The following is a 27246-nucleotide window of genomic DNA, read 5'->3' on the forward strand; positions in this document are numbered from 1 at the left end:
AAGTGGGCACAGCTGCCTTTCAATGAAGCCTTATTTGCATGACCAGGGTTGCCTAGTAGACCAGCTGGCTAACTCTTCAGCCAGACTGTAGAAATGGGTAGTAATAGCAGGGACAGAGAAAAGTGAAGGGATCTTGGATACAGTTTGGTAATAAAAAAAAAGGTTACATGTGGATTGGATGTGGGTTTAAGAGAAAAAGAAATCTACTACTAGAAAGACACATGACAATGTTATTTCACAAGAATGGGGGGTGGGGGTTACATACTTGCCAGTCAAAAAAAAAAAAAAGAGCAGCATTTCTATAGAAACAAACCTTGGAGTTTTTGCCCAAACTGGTCACTGCATTATACAGTACTTAGTTATTCACATTCCCATACATCTTTTTACCACATCAGAGCTGCTGGATCTTTGATCTTATAAAGTTCTTCATTATTTACTATTAATCCCAGCAGGCAACAGGTAAATCACCCTGCAGTAGCTCCATCTTTTTGCAGTGATTTAAGTTCCTTTCCAAGGAAAACACACAAGCCCTGCAACAATTTAAAAGATACCATGTTGAAATAATAATAGTAAAAATAATTACCTTTGTAAGTAATTGCTTGCTTTTCTCTAACTGCTACATGAGCCAGGGAGAGAGTCCAAACTGTTTCCTTATTTTCTCTGTGTTGCAGACCTCTTCCTACCTTCTTGGTAGTGTCTAATTATTCTTGTCAGCACCTCCCTGCTTACCAGAGATCTGCTTCTCTTTTTTTCTTCAACATATTATCTTCCAAAGTCTGGATACCAGACCTCCAAGAGGATGAATTTTGCTACCATTTTCTCTGTCATTTTCTTTCTCCTCTAATTATCTTAATAAGATTAACAATCTTTGTAATTACTTCTGAGAAACTTTTTAAGATCAGAAAGAAACCTGAGCTCACGATCCGCTACCAGTCCCTGGTAAATTTGAGCACCTACAGCCACAGGGTGATGGAGCATGTTCTTCCCAGCTAGTCCGCCCTCAACAAGCTATTGTGAGCACCCAGTCCTATAAACCAGGAGCCCTCTTCAGCTGCCAACGCTATGTCTCTGTGGAACTCATGACCCCCTGAAGAAGGGAAGGATAATCTTCTTCTTCCAGGGATTATCTAGAAGTTTGGGCCAAATAGCTTGGTCTTATGTCAGTCCATGTTCATAAAATACTAATTTCTGCTTATTTCTAAGATGAATGAATAACTCTGAGAGATTTCCTGAAACTTAGGTAGGTGTTTTATATCATTTGAAAAACAGATACACTATTTTCACCATTTTCCTCAAGTGTGTCTCCAACAATCACCTTTATCTGAAATTAAAGCTGGGCACGGTGGTGCCTGCCTATAATCACAGCACACAGAGAGGCTGAGGCAGGAGGATCACAATTTTGAGTCTAGCTTTGGGGGGCTAGTTTGAGTCTAACTTAGCGGGACCCTGTCAAAATAAAAAAGGGCTGGGGATCTACCTCTGTACAAAGGCCCTGGATTCAAATTCCAGTACCATATAAAAGAAATTCTAAACATTACAATAGTAATAGTACAGTAATAAGTCATTGGTTCATCCCTAAATATTTAAAGAGAGAGGAAAAAATATCTAGTTCTGGGGCCATTAATTGCTCAGCTGAACAGTGAATCATTTTACATATTTACACATGCCATCAGAGCAGATCATTTCTAATACTTTAAAGAAGGAAAAATCCTGGATATTTACCTTCAGCCACAATGCTCAAACACAACACCAGGGTGAGAAGAGCTACAGGAGCTTCTGACAGTGAGTGAAGCAGAGATATCAGTAAAACACAACACCCAACTTCAAGGTTTCCTGGGAGGGTACAAACAACCACACACGAAAACCCAAAGAGCCTCCATGCACGTCACCATGTTAGCGGGTGGGAAAGAGTCACCTCAGTGCATCAGACACAGAGCTTTCACACAGCCCTGCCAACTTCCTCCATCCCCTTCGCTTCCCCACTTCTTAGGCCTCATTAAAGTACTTCCCAAAGTCCTTTCCAATAAATCCAGTTGAAGGTTTGCAAAGAACAGACTTCGTTTCAGCCAAGCCACTCATGTTCCTAACAATCTAATAATGCTTAACAGTTTAGGATTCATTTCAGGTTAATAGGATTTACTGGAGAGCAACAGACTTCTCACAGTGGCTTTGTACCAGCAATTATGAGTGACTGAGCTAACTCAATCTCAGGTTCACCTGTCACACCAACATGCCAAGAAATGGCATGGTGAGGAGTAAATGTGCGGCCTTTGCAGGAGAATTCCTGAGATCATCAGAATGCTCACTTTTAACATTCTCTGTGCAGAATAATAATTGGCATCTCTGAGGTCTGTAGTCCACTACTTATGTTAAGAAAGACATTTTATTCTTGCAACAAACAAACCAAATCTTAGACCTTTTTCCTAAAAAGGAAAAATGACGATATGGTAGGGTGCACCTATTTGCAGGTTTCCATTGTGAAAATCTCCATTATTAGGAGACATTACAATCTTAGGGCTTAAATTCTGTTGCTCTCCAAAATATTCCACATAAAATGTGTCAGTGATGAGAGAAAAACAAGCCAAATCTTTGAACCAATGTTAGTCACCTCATTAGTCACCTCTTTTATCTCAAAATTTGAGTTTCCCTAGCTAGAGAAGAGAGAGACAGAATAGTCTCTTACCTTTATCTGTATGCATGTAACCCACAGAAGTTCATTTCAAGGCAAACTTTCAGAAAACTGGATAATGTGCAGAGGAAATTTCAAAATGATACTGGAAAAGAGAATTTATTCCAAGGGCAAGACCCATGGCATTCACTTTCCTCCAAGAAAGTTTTGAAAGAAATATTGTCATTCATTTGAAAAGGCCAGTGTGAGGAAAGAGAACTCAGAAAAGCACATGCAGACAAAAGAACTAGTGAAAAATAGACTATCTGACACTTCACGTCTAACCGGCAAAAAAAATATTCTAATCCTACTCTTGCCCTTAAAACTGGGGGAGGGGGGGGTCCCAAAGAACTTAAATATTAAGTGAGTATAACCCAGTGATATTTATTTCAGGAACCTGTCATGAAATCCTATATGACATCACTATAATTTAACCACTAGTTCAAACCAAAAATGAAAAGAGAAGACATAAAAGAGCAAAATATGATATACTGCTCGGTAATGTCACGGTGACAGTTTCAGAAGTTGATGAGAAAGGGGTTTAAGAGGGCAGTATGGTTACAATATGGTTTATCACTTTGAAACGTACGTTGAAATATGACTGCCTTTGTGTGGTTCTTGGGAAGTGGGGCAAAGAGAAACTATTGCCTCTCTTGCAGGAATGTGTTTACTCTCACAAGACTGGTATGTTATAAAAAGTGAAGCTGCTTGGCATGCTCTCTCTCCCGTGTGCCACCTGCCTGCGTGCTCTCTGCCAGGAACTGGTGCTGGAAGAAGGTTCTCACCAGATGCTAGTCACATGCTTTTAGAATTTCCACTGGCAGAATTATGAGGATTGTTTTCTATAAACTGCCCAATGTCAAGTATTTTGTTATAGCAACTGAAAATGGACTGTGAAAGGGAATAAAGCTAAACATCTGATGGACTGTCTTAACTCATCCATTTATTAATAGGTGATTTTTTAATCTGTTTACTCATTAAATGAGAATATCAGCCACCACAACCTTACAAGGATGTTGGGAAAGCGAAATGAAATGCTTTGATGAATCTCTTTTTCATCTCATCTCTGGTCAAGAAGCAATACCAGAGGCAAAAAAATATCATCAGAGTGGGGACTGTGTTCCATTAGCAAGGTCCAGCCAGCATCCAAATCACCACTTAAGGAGAAACATCCTGAACAACTCTCCCCTATTGGCCCTAGCATTCGCCTCACATTCTTGTCTTGGGGACTTCCTCCTTTGTCTCTGAGGACAGACACCTGAAAATCTATCTCTGCGGATCCTTTTCTCCCTCAGGCACCACCTTTGCAGTTTACTCAGTCTCAAAGCAAGGGAAATACCTCATAAAAATAGTGCCACATTGATGGCTAGAGAAACAAGACCACTCTCAAAAGCAATCTGCTGAACATGAAGTTATGCACCTACTGCACTTGTTGCTAAGCAGTGAGTAAAGAGACAGAAAGAACTTAAAACTGGACCAAGATGTCTGACAAGTTATTCATAGCAGCACTAGGGAAAAATTAAAAGGAATGCCTAAGGTAGACCAGAAACCTAGATGAATTCACAAAGAACAAAAGGTTAGTAAGAGTCAGGTTGAAGGAGGATCCCAACAACCAAACGAATACAGGGGCTGGGGATTTTACTCAGTGGTTCTGCTGCCTGCCTCACAAGCACAAGGACCCGAGTTCGATCCCCAGTACTCAAAAACAAAAACAAAAATGAACACAGGTTAGGACTGTACTATAAGCATGAGTAGCTGGAATTATGTTTTAAACAAAAGGTTGGGTAAAAAGCAGAAAGCAGAGGTCAGACCAAGGCACCCATCAAAATGACCAATATCAGGTACAGAAGATACGCTAGACAAAACTAGCTATTAATAGGCACACGTACCCAAGAGGGTGCCTCTGGAGACCACCAAAGGGAAAGACAGCTCCTGGCACACACCCGGTGTCTAATTACTTTGTCACTGATGGCAGGATGCTATAGTGCACAAAGCTACAATGGTCAAACATGGAGGGCTGCCAACGAACGGCACAAAAGAGAAAAAGCACTAAAGCAGAAGGGAAGAAGTTCAAGGAGGACACAATACAAGTGTTGTTTTTAAAAAGTATAATACAGCAGACAGATGTGAGAGGCTAGCATGTCCTTCCAAAAAATTAATTAGAAGTTAGAAAGTTTAAAACTGATTGAGAGGGGGTAGAGAACAATAAAGGTTGGTTGGAAGTAGAAGGGATATAATCAGAAAACAACTTGCTGGGCTAGAAATTGGAAGAGGGAGCTCATGGTTAAATATTTGATAAATAACATAGTTTGTGAAAAGGTAATTTTATTGCCTTCACTTAGAGATTCTCACTGCATACTATCATATTTCTGAAGAATCCAACAATTTAAAAATTTGTTTATCAATATTCACATAGTTATCCCCAAATCAATGTTTACTTGGCATCTGCTCTAAGTCCTATGGGATTAGGTACTCCTTTAGGAAGTACCACAGACCAGAATGAGAGAGAGAGAGAGAGAGAGAGAGAGAGAGAGAGAGAGAGAGAGACTGATAACTAACTCTGGTACCATAGAGAAGGACATAGGAGATTTCTCACCATTGTATGAAAGCACTTCGTTTTTTTTTCTACATTCAGGTGTTCCACATTTCCTTCCTCATTTTATCGGTTCAACTTCTTTGGCATTCAATGTATTAAATCAAAAGGAACATGAAGAAGGCCCAAATTTGGGTCTTACCAGTGATTCCAGTTATTAAGCTCTTTTCCTTCAGTTTCAAAATACCCCTTTCTAGGAGCTCACTGTTCTGTGGGCTGAGACTGCAATTCACTTTCTCCTTTGCCACCTAACCTGCCATTAGGATCCACCAACCTGGGCACTACAGGCAGACTAAAAGGCTGACAGGGGAAAGACTTGCTACTTTCAGTGTATCTAAGGTTCTGTCACCACAGACCCCACCACACCTCTTCAACATGGCAGTAACAATTGGTTCCCAGAGTACTTGGTTCCTGTGTACAGGTCCTCCAGCACTCCCAGCACAGCCTCAGCACCTCAGATTAGGTAGACAGTACCCCTGCTTTCTCGTCTTTGGCCCCAGTTCTATAGGACCTCTCCTCCAAACATCCAAGTTCTTGAAACGCCTCAAGTGCTTCCCTTTATTCTAGGCTGATGGCTGCTTCCTAAGTTAGTCTGTTTTACATCTTTTTAGCCTTCTGGGTTTGTTTATTTAATTGATATTGGGATAGAACCTAGGAACTAAGTCTCCCTAAGTCACTGAGTTGCCCAGGCTGGATTCAAACTTTAGGTCCTCTGCCTCCCAGAGTGCTGGGATTACACATGTGTACCACCATGCCCAATTTCCTCTACTACTTACTTAATCAGTTCTCTATCCTATTTCTGAAGAATCCAATCCTTTAAAAAAATCTGTTGAACAATATTCACAGTTGTCCCCAAATCAATGTTTACTTGGCATCTGCTCTAGGCCTATGGGATTAGGTACTCCTTTAGGAAGTATCACAGACCAGAATGGGGAGGGATGGAGAGAGGGAGAGGGAAAGGGAGAGAGAAAGAGGGAGAGGGAGAGAGAGAGAGGGAGAGGGAGAAGGGAGGGAGAGAGGGGAAGAGAGAGGGAGGGAAAGAGAGAGAGAGAGAGAAAGAGAGAGAGAGAAATCTGTATGACTACAACTATATAGTTTCTGCATTTCTGACTAATTCTAGATGATAAAAGAATGGTTATGAAAATGTGTATTCACAAAAATTTAGTGAATCCTTCCTCCTGTTTTATACTTTCTTATCTACAACTAACCTGTCATTATTTCTAGAGGTAAGACACCAGCTCCTTGGGCAAACACTTGTTTTGTTCACTGATGACTGCATAATATATACACAACAGGTATTTCACTGATTGAAGAGTGTATGAAGGTGTAAGATGGATGTTATAGTAGGCACATGATATGTGCCCCAAAGTTTATGTGTTGGGGGTTTAGTCTCCCATGCAGCAATGCACAGAAATGGGCCTTCTAGAAGGTGACTGGATCATGAGGGTTCTAACTTTAGCAGTGGATTCATCCATTGATAGGTTCACAATTTGATAGCATTATTGAGATAAGATAATGGAAACTTAGGATGCAGGGTCTAATGAGATGAAGAGGGTCACTGGAAGCACAGCTCTGAAGACTATACCTTGTCTCAGTCCCTTCCTGATTCCTATTCTCTCTTCTGTTTCCTGTCCATCACGAGGTACGCAGTTTGGCCTACCACACACTCCCTGTCATGATGTTCTGCTTCTCTTCAAGCCCACCCAAATGAGGCTATTTGACCGTGGACTGAAATCTCTGACACTGTGAGCCAAAATAAATCTTTCCTCCTTTAAATTGTATATCTCAGGTATTTTGTCACTGCAATGAAAAGCTAACAAAATGGACAAATTGTAGATCTGTTACCAAATCTTCTCATAGGACTGGATTTGGGAGAGAATTTCAATAAACAATTGAGGGTGAGTGGATGAGACATCAGAAGGGCCTAGCATGTTTCAGTAGCATGTTTCTATCTGAGAGAAAGAAGTCTGCAAGTGCTAAGAAGTAGCATTTGGAACTATATATGCAAGTATGGACAAAAGTAAGCTGCTCCAAAAGGGGTAAAATGGAAGCCAAGAATCACATCCGATGGGGACCTCTGAGACAGGCTTTTAGGAGTCTGGCACACCTTCACATGTCCTTTAAAACCTTCAGTATCACCTGCTCAATGATATTTTGGTGCAAAAAATGTTCTCTGTGCTGAATATGAATACTGAGTCCAATACTGAGTCAAGCCTTTGGCAGCAAAAGATACAAGATTTCGTGTTGTATGACACCAAATACATGTTGTTTACTGAAAATTCTTCGATTCTCTGATATCAACAAGTTGTGCAACAATTTCAGTCAATTCTGACCCTAACTGCCCAAGTTAGCACAAACACCAAAGACTAAGGGTTCAACCCAACAAGAATAACCCCATTCCAAGGGCGAGCTGCAAACAGGGTGGCTAGGCTATTCACATTTCTGCCTGGCCAATGATTTATTTGGAGAACTCATGACTGGCCCCCAGCAGGGAAGGATAATTAAATAGTAAAACAACTCACCACACTTAAGACTAAAACTACTTTACTTATAACTACCAGTTAAGGGCCAAACTGGAGAACAGCCAAAAGGAAGAGGTGCAGAGGACATGGCACAAAGGGCCCATGAGCTCACCCACCAGGCAGTTTCCTTAATCCCACTGTTCCAGAGTTTTACTCAAAATTTCATTACTTAGATGGGACTCATGAAGTGATTTTCTAGTGGTAACTGAACACAATCTCCAATCTGTCTGCAATACCTAGGAGTGAATGTCCAACCAATCTTTTAAGAATGTGGGGACTTTGCCCCTTAAAACCATCTAAGGTCCACCAAGAATGCTCTCAATAGCATGAACTCCTGTATGCTTGAAAGACGGTCATAAAAAAATAATAAAAGATGCCCCATCCAGTTGGTTAAAATCCTATGTATTATGGTGACAGAAGGTCTGTGCCACGAATCTAGTACAAAGACAGACTGACGGATGGACAGACAGTCAGACAGACACACACACATACACACGTGTATGCATAGCATTCTCACATTCTCTTCTGCTCTCTAGTCTCCTCTTGTCCTGAAACTCTAAAAGCACAAAAGACAAATTATATGTGATTGAGCCATGATATACCTACTGTGCTTATAAAAAAGGTTTTGGCGGTATATATCTCCAGTGCATAAGACACTACATTCTATTTGTTATGAAGGAATGTAATAATTTTATAAAACACACATGAAAAATATCACTCCTGAATTAACCATTCTGAATACTTCAGAAGAAATGTTAAATTCTAATTGTCCTGCATTCTTCATAGTAATTTTAAGAAATATAAGGGTCTTAAGTACAAAGACCTTAAGAAATAAATGACAGAAAATCATTTCTATTATATTAGAAAGATAAGGACATTAAACATAAAAGCAATGAAATTCCTTCCTCTAGAAAACTATTTATGTTAATGCTACAAAGCATTTAATAAGAACTTACTGTATAATATAAAGATTGGAATGTGGTTTTGTAGAAAGGCATCAAACTAAATGTTCATTCATTTAATAAGCATTTCTTGAACTAATTATTGTGCTAAGTACCCGCTATATTAACAAAAATGGCAAAGTCCTAGCACCAAGGAATTCCTAGTGGCAAGGATGAAAACTGTCCAATATTTGTGCCAGTTCCCTCCAAGCTGACCTTGACAGGCATCACTGATTGACTGGCTCTTTCTCTCCAAACAATAGCCTTTGTCTCGGCATCTCCAGTACACAGTGCTCCATGAAGATACCATTAACAAGTGCTGGAATATAAGGTAAAACCTACTTGCCTTAAATACTGAGTCTTCATTAAATCTTCTGAGTTGACATGCAATACAAAGCTTACATAAGCTGGTTTTATTGTAACTCAGCCACTCCTGCCCATCTAAGCATTGAGTACGGCTGTTTTCTACAATGGCAGAGCTGAGACACAAGGCTGCAAACCCTAAAATATCTATTCCTCGTCTTTTAAGAAAAAAATCTGTAGACCTCTGTCTTATATATTTGCAAAAGGGAAGGGGATCTGGAAATGGAAGGCAGAAAGGACAAAAGGAAATAAAAGAAAAAAAGAATATCTGCAGAAGTTTAGCCACAAGAGTCCACACAGAATTCAATTTATCTAATATAAGCTAACTAATGGCTAATACTTCTTAACCTTTCTCTACCAAGTATATGCCAGTTAATTTGGTATGACACATGGCAGGAAAATGGTATTTTTCACATGTACCTTGCTCAAGCATCTGCTGGGACGTGATCCAAAAAATGCCAAACTCCTAAATGTAACCCCAAGTTTAAGCATGTGATCACAGTGTCTTCCTCTTCCTGAGGGCTCATGGCTTCACCACTTAGCAGCTGTATACTTAATCCCTGCGTGCCTTTATTTCCTCAAATATAAAACAGAGATGATAGGTAGGGTTACCATGAGACTAGAATAAGCTACTATACACAAAGTGCTTAGAACACTATCTTTCATGTACTGGGAGCACAGACTATATCAACTGTTATTATTAATTACTACTATAAGTTTTACAATATTAAACAGTACTTCTAATGCTGCCTAAAAAGCAAGCAAAACAACATGAGATAACTCATGACGTTCAGATGCCTTCATAATACATTAGTAATTATGCCAAAAAAGTAGGAGTTAAAGATATTTCAGACCTCTTGCCTACCTTTCTAAGCCCAAAAACTGTGAATCAAAGCATACAAAACTCAGGCATCTGAACAGAGGGAATAGAGTGTATTTATATTGTGTGTTATCAGATATAAGTGAAAATAGCTGAGATCTCAGTGAAGCATGATTCACAAGTGACACACATCCAGATTCAAACTGCAAACTCTGTGCACTGGGCAGCAACTCAAATCTATTTTTTACTTTAGCTGGACCATTTGCAGTCAGCTTCCTGTAGATATCACTGAGAGTATTCCTTCTGATTTGGGCAGGGTTATACACAGAATCCAGAACCCATCCATCCTCTGACTTTCTGCTTCCTGAGATACCTCCCCACTTCCCCGCCACAGAATGCTCCCAAACTGTGTCCTCAGGTTCATGGGGACAGAAAGACTACTACAGTGTTTGTTTTGTTTTGCTTTTTGTTTTTTTCTTAATGGAATTTTAGCCACTATTGAGCCGTCTTCAAGATCAAAGCTGGAAGAAAAACCTGGAAACTCAAATCACACCTAGACTAATTTTGAAACTCCTCTTCAATATGTTTTTATTTACTTTCTAGAGCCTTTTCTCAGTATTTTGTCCAGAACATTTAGTTACTATTTATAGCAAGTCCGGTCAGTCTAGTAAGAGCTTACGTGGTCTTACGGGAAATGGAGCCAAGCAATGATACACACTCCAGAGGGATTCAAGCTGAGATGTTTTCTATTCCCAACAGCTGGGGAACATTAACTTAAGAACAGACATACCACTCTGAGAGTTTAACTTAATTGAATGAGGAAGAAGTCCTCACTTTAAGGGAGTAAGTCACTTCCAAGCAAAATCTCTCAAAGAATGGGCAAAGACTGGCCAAAGGATATGCCTAGGAGTTTGGTCTGAGATACACAAGTTACACAGCCAGCTGGAAAGATTTAAAACACATGGAACGTAAGTTAACAGAAAGGTCTAGAAAGGTAGATCTTTATCCACATATATAAGAAAATGAAGTCCAAGCCAAAAATATGAAAGCAATCACTTGATATTGTGCATAAATAATGTTAATAATAGTTAAGTGTCCCAGAGAGGATCTAAGTCCAGGCCCAAGAGTGCCCACATCAGGACAGGTAGGGCAATGTGGCTCTAACTCTGACCAACTGGGAATGACAGGTTCAAGCACTGAATGAATTAAATCCTAGAGGCTTCCTCTAGGCTCACCAGAATAGAATAATAATTATTGATGTCTAACACAAGAAGAGTGAGATGCACCACAGTTCCACAGACTCGCAAGCTACAATCAAGAACATGGTTATAGGACTTGGAAGAATAAGATGGGATAAATTCATCAACATTATCATTATTAATATCACTGAGTATCTTCAATATGCCTAGATGATGTTTAGAGTAATTCAAATTTAAGTGAAATTAAAAAGGGATATCAGACAGGCTAAAATAAAAAAAACTGCCTTGAATCTTAATAAGCCCACAGTACATGAACTGCCTCTAATTAGATTCAAAAATGATTGCATTTGAAACCAACCAAGAGAAAACACTTATTCAGAAGATTTCAATAAAAAATTAATAACCACTTGCTTCCACTTTATCATACACAGACCTCAACAGTGGATTTCAAAAAATGAAAAGTACAGTCTGTCTTGAAGAAAGTATACTTGTGAGTCATTCAAGAGCTAGGACATTTTAATCAATAAGGTATAAGGGCAATTTACTGACTCACATAAATGAACAAAATACTTGCTAAAAGGAATGATTGAAGTCTGTCACCAAAATCAGTAAAGGGTTACATAACCATACTATAAATTAACAAAGAAAAGAACAAAGGCCGCCCTCCAACCTGTACTCTGAACTGTGGGTAATAAATTCCTTCTCTGGATAGTGTTAAAAAGTTATATGGTCCTATACCTTTCTTTTTCAGAGATGAGTCTTGCCCAGGAGGGGAAATATGTCCAATGTCTGATCCACATAACCTCCCATGTTATGATATGCTAATAAGGACAATTAAGGGAGGTAATTAACAATGTAAGTTTCACAACTGAATAAATGCCATAAAAATCGCCTTGAATGCCCAAACAGTAACAAGAGTAAGGAGAGAGAGATTTTCTGGGATGCTGCTAACTTTCTACAGCACTTTGGCTTGGTGCCAGGGAGTGGTGCACACTTTACATGTTACACGTACACTGTATGGATCTTTCCAAATTTTATGCTACATTTCACAGTTTAGTCTCATGACACTAAGGTTCAATACTAAACTCTACTACAAACCAGATGAGTTTAAACAAACTATGTAACCTCTCTAAGCTTTAATTTCCTCTTTCAAACTAGGAGGACAGTGACTGACAATGAGGTGCACAGAACTGCAGCTCATTTCCACCTTTGTCAACGACTGTTCCTCAATGAGCATATGATCTAATCCTCAAACAGGAGAAGCAGAAGAGAAGAGTATGGGAAACAACTTCCTTTCCCCTCAGAGAAGTTTAATCAAAAAGAAAAATTACAGTAATTAGGACAATGTCTGATATCCATTCAGTTTCCAGAAATAGTCCCTCTTTCTTCAAAATACAACTCTTGAAATGAATTCTGGAAATAGTACCAAGATCATCTCTTTTATTGGTAAACTCATCACATACAGACACGTTTCTGATAGTCATTGTGCTTGTTTTGCTTTTTTCTCTATAGCAGATAATAGGAACCCTAAAATCACGAGTTCAGCAGTTCTCCACTATTAATGTGGAAGATTTCTTGAAGGACTTATTACTGAAATTGTTAGTGGACTTGTTAGGAAATTCTTGGACTTCAGGCACAAATTACAAGGAAAGGAGCCCAAGAATCTGCATTTAAGTAAGTACACCAGGTTATCTTAATACAGGAGGTCCCAGGATCACACTGAGGTCTTCTGCTGGCTCTCCCTGTTCTCACTAGCTGCATTTTCGCCTGCCTGCATCTCCTCCCTAAATAGCAGCCTACTTAGTCCTGATACTAAAATCTACTCACCTCACCTCTTAGCTCCAAACCCTCCACTGGCAAAACTCAATTGAAATGCTTAACTGAGCCTCACAGCCTGAAATAAACTTCAGCTCTCCCCAATCCCAATCATTTATAATTTAGCAAGGCCCTAAGATATACCCATCAGGTTACAAGAATTCAACTTAATGAGGTATTTCATTTAATAAACCTCATTCAACTTATAAGGCATTTATGTGCATTTGTAAGGATAAATACCCTACATACCTCATGCCAAGTGAACCCAACAGCACCTGACCAAGCCTTACATTCGTACATCCGATATAAGTGTTTGCCAGTTGGTTGTGGGAATCATGAGTATTAGTTGTAAGTATTGTTAACTTTAGTAACTCCATGTTTGTTAAGTTTCTCCAGTTTAGCAGGTGGTGCATTTCCTTTGTGGAATTCCTGAAAGTTGCAGTTTCTTGTCTCTGACCTTCAGATGTGTGGTTGTCTGGGTTACTACTACCCACAGTGGTTGTTTTTGTTGAGCCTGTTTGCTCTTTCCTGTGTGAACGTTCATTTACCATGGTAACCCCATCCCATAATAGTTTGTGGGTTTTTTGCTTTAAAAGGCTGATGCTTGCCGGCAATAAACGTCACCTTGATCAGACTCTTGTCTTGGCGTCCTTCCTTTCTCTCTGCCCCATCTCCACCCCGCTGCTCTTTCAGTTTTGAGGCACTGCTGGACAGTGCTCTGTGTCGCCGGCCGGCTCGCGACAGCTGGTGATACTGATTACCTCATTCATCGTTTGCATTGTTTTTATTGATTTCTTCTGTACGGTTTATGGTTTTTTGAATGAGGCTTGCATTAAAGTTTCAATCACATAAACATTGAATATCAAATTAATATAATGGTAAATAGAATATTAAGTGCACTATATTTAAAACTAGAAAAGAGCTGAAGAGATAACAGGAATGTTACAAGGTAAATTATGGGAGGACCCTATCTTGTTCTGTCACATCATGACAACTAACTCCTAAGGGCAGTGTCCATTTCATTAGGGTTTAATGTCATTTAGCATCAATTCAAATTATTTTTGGAGTTCAGCCAAAACTATTCAAAGATGTTGTACTGAAACTAACAACAACTATATTTTTGACTTACAAGAATTTAGCATTTGCCCTGGGAAATTTTTCAGAATAAATTTGCCTTTAAAGAAGAAAATAATAATGTTTGCTTTTTGGCAGATTAAAAAAACTACTAGAGCAACACAATCTGAAGCAGTGAGAAATTATTTTGCATCTAATGAAGTGGAAAAATTTTTAATTATCATATTTGATGTTGGTCCAAGTACTACAAAATACATATTCCTATAAACTGCACATCAATTGCTTTTATCTCTAAAAAGGTTACTGTTTTGTGACGAATAAATGCATTAATCTACACAAAATGCTTAGAACAATCTGTGGCATGTAGTAAAATGTTAACAAATGGTAGCTATCATTATTATTGTTTTTAACTGCCACGGATAGGAGAATACACTTTTACAGATTTTCTGGAGGGCAATCTGACAAGATGCTGCAAGAATTTATTTGACCAGTAAACAGAATTTAATGTTCAATATTCATCACAGCATTAAAACAGTGCAATGTTAGAAACAACACAAATGCCTACGAATAAGGCAATGACAAAATAAATGACTGCAAGCTGCGTGAGTACTGCCACCTTTTCTCCAAATTCTGTGGCATCAGAAAAAATATTAGGTATGATCAAAATATACAATGTATATTTAAATTTTAAAATTATTATAGTAAAAGACACATTGTCATTAATCCCCTTCAAAATACCACCCCTTTACTTATTCTATCATTCTTGCTGCTTTCTTTGTATAAGTGCAGATTCTTTACTTTGCAATGATTAGTTTTTGGTTGACTTTTTTTGGGGGGGGTACCCGGGATTGAACTTGGGACCTTGTGCTTGCAAAGCAAGCAGCAGCAGTGGCACCACTGAGCTAAATCCCTGGCCTTCTTGCCGCTTTCTGAAGCAATTCTGGAAGATCTCCTTCATGAATGTCTTCACGAGAAGTGACCAAAAAAATGAATGCTGCTGCCAAGGGCCATTCAACAAAAATGCAGGTCCATAAAAACATTACAACGTGTCTTAATCCATCTTATTCACCAGATCTGGCACTGTGTGACCTCCAGCTCTTCCCCAAAGTTACAATGACCACGAAAGGTAAACATTTTGAATCAACTGAGGACATCAAGGTAGCCACGACAACACAATTAAAGGAACAAAAATGAACTTCTGGAACGGTTTCTGAAAGCATCAAGAACAACAGGATAAGTGTGTTTTGAAGTAAGGGGGAATATTCTGAGAAAAACTAATGGCGATGTGATTTTTACTGTAATAAATTTTTCAAATTTCAAATAAATTTCACCATTTTTGATCACACCTCATATTTGCAAAAAAATTATGACCAGGTAAGTATTCCTGATTTAACATGAGGTGAGAGAGATGTAAGTTATCTAAGTAGTGTGACCCTAATTGTGGTTAAAAGAAACTATGCATATATACATCATGTACATGTAAAAATAAAATTCCAGTTACAGTGCTTTACCTAGTATTGTGGTTAAAAGAAACTATGCATATATACATCATGTACATGTAAAAATAAAATTCCAGTTACTCACAGTGCTTTACCTACAGCACAGGTGACTAAGATGATTTGAATATTTTCTGTATTTTTCAAGTTTTTTTAAGAATGACTGGAAGCTAAATTTTCTAAATAAGAAATAAAACTAAAAAAGTTATAAAACCACCTGCTTATATCAGATATGGAGAATGCTCATATCCATATATTCCACACACACCCCCCAACAGACTGTTTTGAGACTAGGTCTCACTATGCAATTCATGCTGGCCTCAAATTCACAGCGATCCTCCTGACTCAGCCTCCCTGAAGCTGGGATTACTTGCATGATGTGCCTCTGCATTTGGCTAAGACTATGTTTTCATAGCAGTTTATGTCAGCAACTTGGTACCCTTGAACTAATAATCTTCAAAAAACAGTTTTTAAAAAAAAAATCTCAAATTCCTATGAAAGCTAAAGTTCACTATAAAATCAAATTTCTACCTGTCAAGTTAGAAGACAATCTATTTTAAGATGCTTAATAAAACTCATAGTAGCAAAAGAAAATGCCAGAATCACAGGGCAAAGACTAATAAAATATACCCATAATGGCACAATGAAAAGTATTTCCTTGGATTTAGCTTCATAAACAAAAGTATTTCCTTGGACTTAGTCTTACAAACAAATGAAACATTTTAAAAGACTAAATTTTAGCTTTGCTGTCTTCTCAAATAATTTCTTATATTATTGAATCACTCATTTCTTTATTTTACAGCATGAAATTAATTAAAATTCAGAAATTAATTAAAAATTCAGCCACTAGCCACGAAGTAAACTCTGGAAACTAAACACAGACTAAGGTTAGAATGACATTGAAAAAGGATTTCCGGATGGGTGGTAGCTCAGTGATGGAGCACCTGTCTAGCATGTGTAAGATTCTATGTTCAATCCTCATTACAGGGGGAAAAAGTGCAGCAGTTCAGTTACTCTGTCCTTCCTCTATGGAGTTTACTTCACTCTCACATTAGAACAAAAAGCTTCTCCAACTATGCCCATGATGATCTGCAAGATTGCCATTTAGTACAATAAATTCTACTGACCTGAAAAGCATACTAATAAATGTAAACAATAAAGAAAAGTGCTAGAGAGGTATAGCATAAACTTTCAGCTCTGAAAATTAAGAATATATATATTAAACCATCAAATCTTAACTCTCACTTACAAGCTCTTCCAAATCACACTGAGTAAAGAGCCGCTCAGGTAAAGGGTGAAATAATTGGTTTCCACATGGGGGGCTGCAGGTATGGCTAAAAGCAATATCTGATTATTCTCTCAATTAAAATTAGTTAATCACAGGCACTTTTTCATTAAATGAAAAGTTCCCAGAACAAAAAAGAGAAAAACAGTAAAAGATCTGTCTGATGATCCAGAGGTAATAATATCAAGTAAAAATATTATAAAAAGGAGGAATATCATGGTTTCTTAATTTCTAAACTGGTAAGCTCTGTATAGTATTTATCCTAAGTTATTTAGCTTGTTGATTTTATGAAAGCATATTTTCACGTGCTAATTTGTAATATGGTAGGTATATTAAAAAAAATCCATGTTCAACTTATTAAACAAAAAGACAAAATGTATTACTAGTATTACTACAAAATAACAAGTCCTGCTAACACTATCACCATTACCATCACTTACTGAGCACATGCTACATACTCAGCAGTCTTCTACCTCTGTAAGTCTTCACCCCACCATTGATGCATCTTCTTAAATCACACAGGAGAAAAAAAAAGAGCTCTCAGAGCATAAAGAAGGGACCCACCTACACACAGAGCTAACAGGGTCAGGGCAAGCCCTAGAGCTCAGGAACTGCCTGGAGGGCCTGTGCTTTTAACTCAACAAACTGTATACTTACAATACTTGTTTCCAAAGCTGAATGAAAACAAAGTCTTTTTAGAAGAACACCAACTTGATTCTGTACAATACTCATACTTTAGTGGGGGGAAAATAACATTCTATTCCCTGTGACCATATACAAGTTGTCATTACCCATATAACACACCCTTTGCTTCTGTGTTAGGACTGAATCACTTCCAAAGTTCACTAGAGTCCTAAAATCAAATAAACCATTATGGAAGTAGAATTTCAATGCATATATGGGATTCTTAAGAGCAAAGGAAAATCTGAGCTTCTATCAGTTTTCTTCCTAGGAGACCACAGAAAGGAAGCCGACACAAACCAGACCATTATCACCAAACATCTGAACCCACTTTAGCATTTGTCTGATCAACATGCTATAAATGTTGCTGAGATGACCTCAGATGGGTACATTCTTCAAGATCCTGTGCTCCATTACACATCAAAATTGTACAAACAAAGCCTCTAAACAGAAACTAAATAAAATGATTTCACTAAAATATCAAGTTTTGAGAATATCTTTCATACCATAGACTGACAGAAGCACTTAGTCTGCCTTTAATAGCCCAGAATCCAAAGAAATATGAAGCCAAATGCTGAACATCTCTCTTCCTAGAATCTTAAATGGTCCTGACATTAAAGAAAAAAATCTTTTAAAAAATCAAGAAATGTCACACAGAGATACAAATCACCAAGCCAAAAACAAAATATAGCTATAGATTCATACTGGAAGCAGAAGGTGGAGGTACCTTGGAAAGGAAGTTGAAGCATTTTGCTCAAGGCAGCTGCACTGGCCTCCCTCTCTGCATTTCAGTTGCCTTATAAAAAACATGATGGGGCCAGGGATTTAGCTCAGTGGTGCCGACACCTGCCTCGCAAGCAGAAGGAACTGAACTTGATCCCTGATACCAAAAAACAAAAACAAAAAAAACATGATGTCAAAGATGCCTAACACTCTCTTGTGTCTTGTTCCATGGTACAAGATACTGAACCTGAGGTCTTGTACATGCAAGACAGTCTACCACTGAGCTGTGTGCTAAGCCCCCAACCTTTTTTAGATCAGTGCCTTGCTAAATTGCCCAGATTGGCCTGAAACTTCTGCCTCAGCCTAAGTAGCTGGAATTACAGGGGCACAGCACTATAAAATTCTACAATTCCACCCAAAGAATTAAAAACTTTCTAAGCAATATCAGTTCAGTGGAGGAAGTCAGCCTTTTCAACAAATGGTGTGGTAGCAACTGGAGAGGCATAGGCCAAAAAAAAAAAAAAGATTAATTTTTACTTAATCCTCACATCTCATATAAATTAATTCAAAATAGATCAGAGATTTAAATGCAAAAGTACTTTTGAAAAATTTTAGAACATAAAAAATTTTTTTGAATGTAGGGCAGTAAGAGTTCTTAGACATAAAACAAAAATTATGATCTACCAAAAACCTGAATAAACTCAACTTTAACAAATACAAAACTTTCTCTGTGATAGACACTTTCAAAGGATGAAAAGACAAGCTACATACAGACTATCTGGACCTGAGAAAGGACTAGTATCTAGAATACATAAAGAACTTTCAAAATTAAAAAACTCAATTAGAAAATAAACCAAACACATAGAGACATTTCATTGAAGATGTGCAGGTGGAAGGTAAGTACATGAAAGGATATTCAACATCACTAGCCATTAGTGAAACACAAATGAAAGCACAATGAGATACCACTATCACCAGTTAAAACATCTAAGATTTTTTTAAATGAAAATATCAATTGATGACAAGGATACAGGGAACCTGATCTTCATACTATGCTGCTGAGAATGAAAATGGAACACTCTAAACAACAGCTTGACACTTTCTTGAGAAAGTAAACATACGCTTAAAAATAAGACCTGACAATTGTACTAGAGCATTTATCCTACAAGAATAAGAATTTATATATATAGAAAAACCTGCACATGATTATTTATAGAAATTTCATTTATGAACTGGAAACAACCAAAATATCCCTCAACACATGCATGATTAAATTGTGATACATCCACACCATGGAACACAATCCAGCAACAGGAAGAAATAAATTTTGATAAATACAATTTAGATATATCTCCACTATCCATCCCTCCAAGCTCCTCCCTTCCTACCCCCTACTAGTTCCCTCTCAAATACCCTTTCTGCTTGTTACTTAAACATGGCAGGGACTTGAACCCATCTCAACACAAATCACCTGCTGCTTATTCTTCTCCAACTCCTTCAGGTCTCTGCTCAATGATCACCTTTTTATCGACGGCTACTTCTTTGACAACCCTGAGAGGCACAATCTATTACCCTCACTCCTCCTCTCTACTTAGTTTTCTTAACAACGCGTATCAAGCCAGGTCAGGTGCAGTAGCACATTCCTGTGATACCAGTTGCTCAGGAGCTGAGGCAGGAGGATGACTTGAGCCCAAGACTTGGAGGCCATACTAGGCAACACAGCGGAGCCTCATCTCAAACACACACAAAAAAAGCATTTTTATTTCTAATGGAGGAGCGACAATAAAGAACATGTTTTCTATTATATCTCTTAAAATTTTGTGAATTGTTCCTAGATGATAATAGATATTCAAACATTACTTGCTAAGTATATAAACAAAAAGACAGATAAATGGTACATAGGCTATGATGAGTATGTTTCCCAAACTTCAGATCACTCATATTACTTCCATAATTTTAGCTACAACTGCTTATTACTAGTACAATAATTTAAATTGTGTAAATATACTATCAATTTCTTACCAACACAGTGCCTCAGTGCGTTTGTGCTGCTAGCACAGAACAGCACTGACTAAACAGAGACACCATGTCCAATGTCTGATGAGGACTTCTGTGCTGCACCCTCACAAGGCAGCAGGCTGCCGGGCACGCAAGCCTCGGGTGAGACACTACGTGACCCCTTTACAGGGCTAACTCCACTCCTGGGCTCAGGGGGACCTTCTGAGCCTAAGTATCTCCTAAAGGACCCATCTATAATAACATCACATTAAGAAATAGAAATATTAGTATTATTAACTTGATACTTTCCCTTCAAAGCTACTACTATCAATTTCCTCAGGATATTTGTTTCAACATACAGATATTTATTTTTAAAAGATATTTTAAGATCACTACTTAAACTGTACTCTTTGTGTAAGCACTGCAGAAGGTAATACTAACAAGCACAACTTAAAAACTGAAAGGCATGTAATTCCTGATAGCTGATGTAATAAATAAAAATTTTCAAAAGTCTTGAGCTGAAGATCTTAAAGCACACTAGCACAGAACTGAAGATTTCTACTTGACAAATCCCTGGGATTCACGGATATTTGAAAGAGAGTTCTGTGTGCTTCACTGGCATTTGCTGCCATCCTGTGTTACCTGGATTCACCTCAGGAACTGCCAGCACTGTGGGGCATACTCTGCGAAGCACTGTATGTCTGCACTGCACACATATTACAAATGTATCTATCACATGGAGCACAATGCCTGGTCACAAGAGAAGTAAAATAAATGTCAGACAGACTATTAATAAGGAAACTGAGTCTCACTCACACAGCCAAAGGATGGGCCAGAAACAAACACAAACTGTGAAACTTTTCTCTATATACCTCCTGCCAGCATCCAGAGCAGAGATGTGATTCAGTCCTAAAAGTCCACAATGACTTTTCTTACATAATTTCATCTGTGGCAGTAAAAGTACTCATAAAATATCTAGAGTTTTATTCTTTTAAAATGGTTGTTTCCCCCCATCCTCCCCAAAACTCTGAGGACTCCATGGAACATCACTGCTGCCTGATTTTCACCCACTATTTGCCTGTTAGCATAACCATACCCTCTTTTATCACTTTTCTTCTTCAAATGCTATTATTACTTATTTTTCCTTTCATTACAACCCTCAGAAGTGATTTCACTTTTATGTTCGTTACTGTTCATTTATAATCAGCTTTTGATTGCATGCTGATTATTCTTAAATTTCAACCTTATACTACTGAGGAAAAAGAGTGCCTCATGTAATGCTTCTGATTACAAAATCAGCTGGATTAAGTTATATAACTTTTTCAAAAGGCCTATAACACAGGTATTAAAATGGGCGGGGTGTTTTCTTTTTTGTTTTAACCTTGAGTAAGCTGTCTGAATAAAGAGAATGGATTTAGAGGAAGGATTTTTAAATAAGGTTTGCTATTTTCTTCTTTAAAAGCAAAATTAAAAAATACAAGAAGTGACACATTTGAATCAATAAGGCTTTGCATTTTTTCCAACCTCTTGCTATGGTTTAAATTATTTCTGGAAATCTTATTTTGGAAGTGGCATCAAAGCTTGTATCCCATTCCTTGGTATATTCTTCTCAATTGCAACTCAATGTAATTGTCTTTACATTTATTTCACTTTCAGGGATGGTTAGAGCTTCTCACATTTAACAGTAGTGAATAAATTGGTTCGAAAACAAGGATAAGAAACTTAGAGCAAGACAACTTATAGTTCTGGCTCATGAGCTATCTCTGCAAGCAGCTAAAAGAAAAAAAAGAATCCACCTAGAGCTGTGCGGAGCAACATCTGTGACTGCAGGGAAGTTTTCTAAAGTCTCTGATCTATACCTGGCTTCTCTTCAAAATGGGGCCAGCAGTTCAGTAAGAATGCTCCCTGGGGTCACTGTGAAGACACAATGGGCCTGGCCATGAGTGGCCCCGAGTAAGGTCAGATGCCTATCTTACATAGGCCCCACTTCGGGTTCTCCACGCAGTATTAATAGCCATCGTGTGCGTTACACTAAGAGAAAGAGCACAACCCCAGAAGGTGGGGAGCCCTTCCAGAACACAAATCACAGTCGTTCTGATGCCCTTTACTCATGAGTCTCCAACAAACAATGCATCTCCTACCCAGGCTTCCTACCAAATCACCACGGTGCATCCATGTGGTACTGAACGAACACCCACTTCAAAGATAAATGAATATGAAAACAGTACTTAAATAATAAAATATTATCAGAAGAAATATTTTAACATAGACTTGGAAACTAAAAATATACAAGCTACACATCAGACAATACTTCCACAAAGGTAAACATTAACAAAAAATATCATTATATGTTCACGTTCGGAGCAGCACTATTCGTAATAACCAAAGGTAAAAGCAACCCAAGAGTCCCTTGACAGATGAACGGATAATTAGAATGACATACACACACAAAGGAACAGTATGCAACCTTGAAGAAGGAAGAAATTATGGATATTTGTTTAAACATGAACTATGAATATTCTATAATAAATGAAATAAACCAGTTTAAAAAGGTCAGACATTCTATGAGTCCTCACAAATGAACTTCCTAGTGTACTCCCAATCACTGAGCCTGAAAGTACAGTAGTGGTTGCCTTGCTAGGGGCTGGAGGAGAGAGAATGGGTGTTTACTGAGTATAAAGTTTCATAAACTCTAATGGAAAAGGAAGTATTTTTCTCTCATCTTTACATAAAGTTTAACTCTGTAATTTTTCCCTCATTCTGAAATTACATTTTATACAAAATGTAGTCATAAAATCTATTTTATGCTACCATAAAAGGCTCACCATAAACTTACATCAAAAAAAACGATAAAAATTAAGACCCACACAGGATCCAGTACACTCACATCCCACCTGTCTAGGGCCCTGGGAGTTGACCCTATCACCCTCAAAGCACCCTTAGGCCTAGCCTTCCCAAGGAGCCCTCACCTGCGACTCACACATTCCTACTCAACACTCAGCCCTTCAGTCCCTCTGCACCACTGTCAGAGTAGGAAGGATCAGCTGTCTCTGACTCCACCACCTCAAAATGTTATGTGGCTTCTAATTAGCCAGATAGTACATTTAGTTCTTCATGTTAATTTTTTAAAAGGTAATATCCAAAAAATTCATTTTTGTTTACAATTTTAATGACACATCACTTTTTTTATGACATATTGCTTTAAAAGAGTTATGACTCTTAACAAAGAAACACTCATCATTAAGTTTATTCCCTGAATCCAAAATAATTAGTACCTCCCAGTTTTTTCTGGGAGGTACTACTTGTTAAGAATCTACACAGACCCTCAGAGGCTGTGTATATGAGTGTATATGAAATGTGGTTTTCCCTCCTTCTTTTCCAAGGTAAGTTAACCCAAATAGGTCCTTCAAAGTCCAGGTGGTGTGACACAGCATCTCAACAGCAGGAGGGAGAGTAAAAACCTAAGATGGTGAGAGAAAACAAAGCACAAAGAGAATTTCCTTATAAAAAAAGTGACAAGATCTCCATTGGGATGGAGCAAATACAAACATTTTCTGATAGCTAAAAATGCTAATCTCCATTTCCAATCAATGCTGTGATGCAAGAAAGTCCTTTTCCCAATAGACTGTATTTTATTCTTCCACATTTGATTCTGAGCACATGGCAAGTCATTTTCCCACTTTACTTTCCTACTTCATTTTTCAATTCTCCACTTTACCACTCATTTTCCTTGCAAGTTCTGAGGTTGAAGAAAAGGATGGGGAACGGCAAGGACAGCATTACAGGCGTTTCCCTTGATACCAAATTTACTGATAATTGATAATCCAAAATGATTAGTGCTAAACCTAACACCCATGTACTCATTTAATCCTTAGTACAACTCTAGGAAGTTGAGTATTATAACTTTCCTCATTCTGCAGATGAGGAAGCCAAAGCTAAGAAATGTATTGAATTTCATTAAATTTAAGATGCCAACAATTATAAGATTCAACTTTTTTAATGTAACATGGGGGAAAAGAAATACACTGTGTGAGACATCTTTGTTTCCGAAATAATGAAAGGTAAAATACCATGAATTTTACAACATAATTTGTAATTATCCCAAAATCACAAATCAACTAAGCACTGAAAGCAATTTGCAAAGCATGACTTCAGTCTTGATTTATGCCCACTATCCTGGCATAATTTTTTTTTAAGAGCTGGGGATTGAATTCAAAGCCTTTGTACTGAGCTACATTCCAGCCTTTTTAAATTTTTTTATTCTGAGCCAAGATTTCACTAAGCCGCCAAGTTGCCCAGGCCAGACATGAACTTTCCATTCTCTTGCTTCAGCCTTCGAGAGTGCTGAGATTATAGGTGTCCACCACCAAACACAGCTATGGCATAACTATTAAAAATATTCCCTTCTATTCCCAAATATATCTCAATATAAGTATAAAACATATGATTAGCCTACTAATAGTCTGAGTGGAAAGAATCCCACACATTATTCTGGGACTGATGCAGGAACCAAGGCAACCTGGGCAAGCTCGCACCTATACTGCCACCTAAAGCTCTGCCCCATGAGGCAGATCTTTATTCAGCAGTGACCAACAGAGCCTCACAAATCCTTCTCTTTGAGAAGCATAAATGTAAGAGAACCAAGATACACTGGGCTATTTCAACTCTGGCATTCGTTCTAAATGAAAAGTACTGCAGGCCTGTAAGGAGCGCTGTTTTCCATACCTATGTTGGAAAAGTTCACTTGACAACTTGGGAGAGATGAGCCAGCTCCCTATAATATCTCATCTTGCTTCTTAATAATTCTCTCCCAAAGGTTACTTGGCATTATGGTTTAAAAAAAGTCTAAACCAAGGCACCTCCCCATCACCTTGAGTTCTATGCTAAATTAGAGTGGTTCAGACCAGAAAAGTAAACAATAAGAGAATCTTTGGGCAGTTGAGAAAATGGAAAGAAAACAAATCAAACATGAATGTGGAAACCTGGAAAAAAGAAGACAGGTGGGAAGGTAGTGATTTCTGAGGACAGAAAATACAACAGTGCCCCACATGGGTCAAGTCACCCCCACACCCGATACACTGATGTTCTTCACCACAGTCATTCCTACCTCAGCCACACAGGAGGACAGGGAGGACACCATAAGCAAAATCTGCCAATACATTAGCTGGCCAGCGACCCAAAACTGGGTACACAAAAAGGAGCTAGTTGTTAGAACTTGAAACTTTGGGAGACAGCATAAATTGGGTGATGCACTGGGGACAAGGGGACTGGATTAAGTATGGGAATGGACAGGTGCAAACGCAGGTCATGAAGTTACAAAGAAATGTTACCCCAAGTTAAGGGACCACTTGACAGAGCAGAAAAAGGTACAGAGAAGTCAAACAGTACCTTTCAATACTGTAAGCTTTTCTTTTTCCCCTGAGATAAGACCAAAGTCTCTTTCAACTAAAGACTTACTAAGCACCTGCATGCTCCACCCAAGACTAAGAGCAGGGAAGGAAGTAATAACGTAGTATTCACCATTACACCAGGCCTAGAAAGTAGTTAATACTGGGTAAAGTAAGCCCAGCACCTGGGCTTACCCAGCTCTTTGCCATGCTCTGCAGGACTGGCACATCTCTGAGTCTTTCCATTCCTGCTCTTTTTCTGAGGCTCTGACAACATGCCCAGAGAACAGCAGGCACAGGCAGAACACACACATGATTTCATGAGTAAAGACACTGTAAAGTAAAAGCTATTCCTCACACCCTTTCTGCTCACTAACAGTAAATATGATTTCACCACTTTTTGCAAAGGATAGAAGAGGCCAGCAATGGGGACCTAGCAGGGAAATTGTGGGTCTTTCTGCTCACTAACAGTAAATATGATTTCACCACTTTTTGCAAAGGATAGAAGAGGCCAGCAGGGAAATTGTGGTTCTTGTCCAGTCTCTTTCATTAATAACATCAATCTTTCTCTGCTATCTTCCCATTGCCATGTCTCTTTGTATTACGGTATCTATGACTTTCCAGGGACAATTCTGGTTTCTACCTGTTGTCCCAGGTAAGTATTCACAGTGTTTACATTCACTCAGGAGTGTCCCCAGTGTGATAATAAAATATGTGGTTACCTTAATTTTGGCACAAGCTTCCAATGTTTTCCAATTTTGTGCTTTTATGTATAAGGGCAATCTGTAAATGAATTCATGACCCAAGCACAAGAACGCGTTCACCTTTTAGAGAGGCTGGAATGTAAAGAGAAAAAAGACATCTGCTAATAAAATGCATACATAGTTCTTACAAGAGCACAGCACTACTGTATGCTGAAGACAAGATTTAAACTCAAGGAGCACAATGACCCAAAGTACAGATTCAGGACGAAAGCTGTCCAGATGACCTCCATTCTCAGATACCACTGAGCCTGTCCAGGTCACGTCCAGAAAGTCAGTTCACTGTGCAAACACTGTCAGTGCCTCGCTATCACCCTTACGAACAAGGTTGCCTCCATCGCCAGGCCCCAAGGATCCTGCCTAAATCTCTGGGCTGAACCTCTGCCGTTTCCCAGCTGCAAACTTTACCAGGCAGCCTTCCCGAACTTCCTCAGGGTCTTCAAGTCACTAAGAGAGCCCAGAAAGTGGAAGAGAACAGGCATGTGGAGGGCTCCACGGAAGTAGAAAAGGGGGTGCCAGATCCCTCACCCACCCGCAGGACCCCGAGACTTAGCCTTGCACTTTACTGTATCTCCATTATCAACCCATACCTCCAATTTTACCATAAAAGTAAATTTCAGAGGTAAATGTACAAATCTACACAGACCTTCATGGTCTATGCCTAGGTGCTATTCTTTCACAATCATTTCCAGAAAGAATGAAAGCTGGCCATATGCTCGGCACTGAGATCAAAGTCTAACTCATCTGCAAAGGTGATGAAGTGCCACCACCTTTCCAGCATCCCTCAACCTCAAAGGCTACTGCTCTACGCTAGGCAGTGAAATACACAGGCACATATTGCAACTTATTATTTAAGTGCTCCTCCACCTCAGGCTACTGACGCACATAAGTTCAGAAGCCTCTGCTCTGTCAACATTGAG

General features: G+C 38.6%; 1 protein-coding gene across 1 annotated transcript in view; it reads right to left on the minus strand.

The window, feature by feature from the left end:
• Suclg2 (succinate-CoA ligase GDP-forming subunit beta) overlaps window positions 1-26373 on the minus strand; it is a 243642-nt gene extending 217269 nt beyond the window's left edge. Inside the window, exon 1 of the mRNA XM_019205106.2 lies at window positions 26288-26373. The gene's annotated coding sequence lies outside the window, so the exon portion shown is untranslated. The remainder of the gene's footprint in view (window positions 1-26287) is intronic.
• Between the last annotated feature and the right edge of the window lie 873 nt (window positions 26374-27246).

The sequence above is a fragment of the Fukomys damarensis genome, unplaced genomic scaffold (assembly GCF_012274545.1).
Source record: "Fukomys damarensis isolate Sample0158 unplaced genomic scaffold, DMR_v1.0_HiC HiC_scaffold_28, whole genome shotgun sequence".
NCBI classification, from domain to species: domain Eukaryota; kingdom Metazoa; phylum Chordata; class Mammalia; order Rodentia; family Bathyergidae; genus Fukomys; species Fukomys damarensis.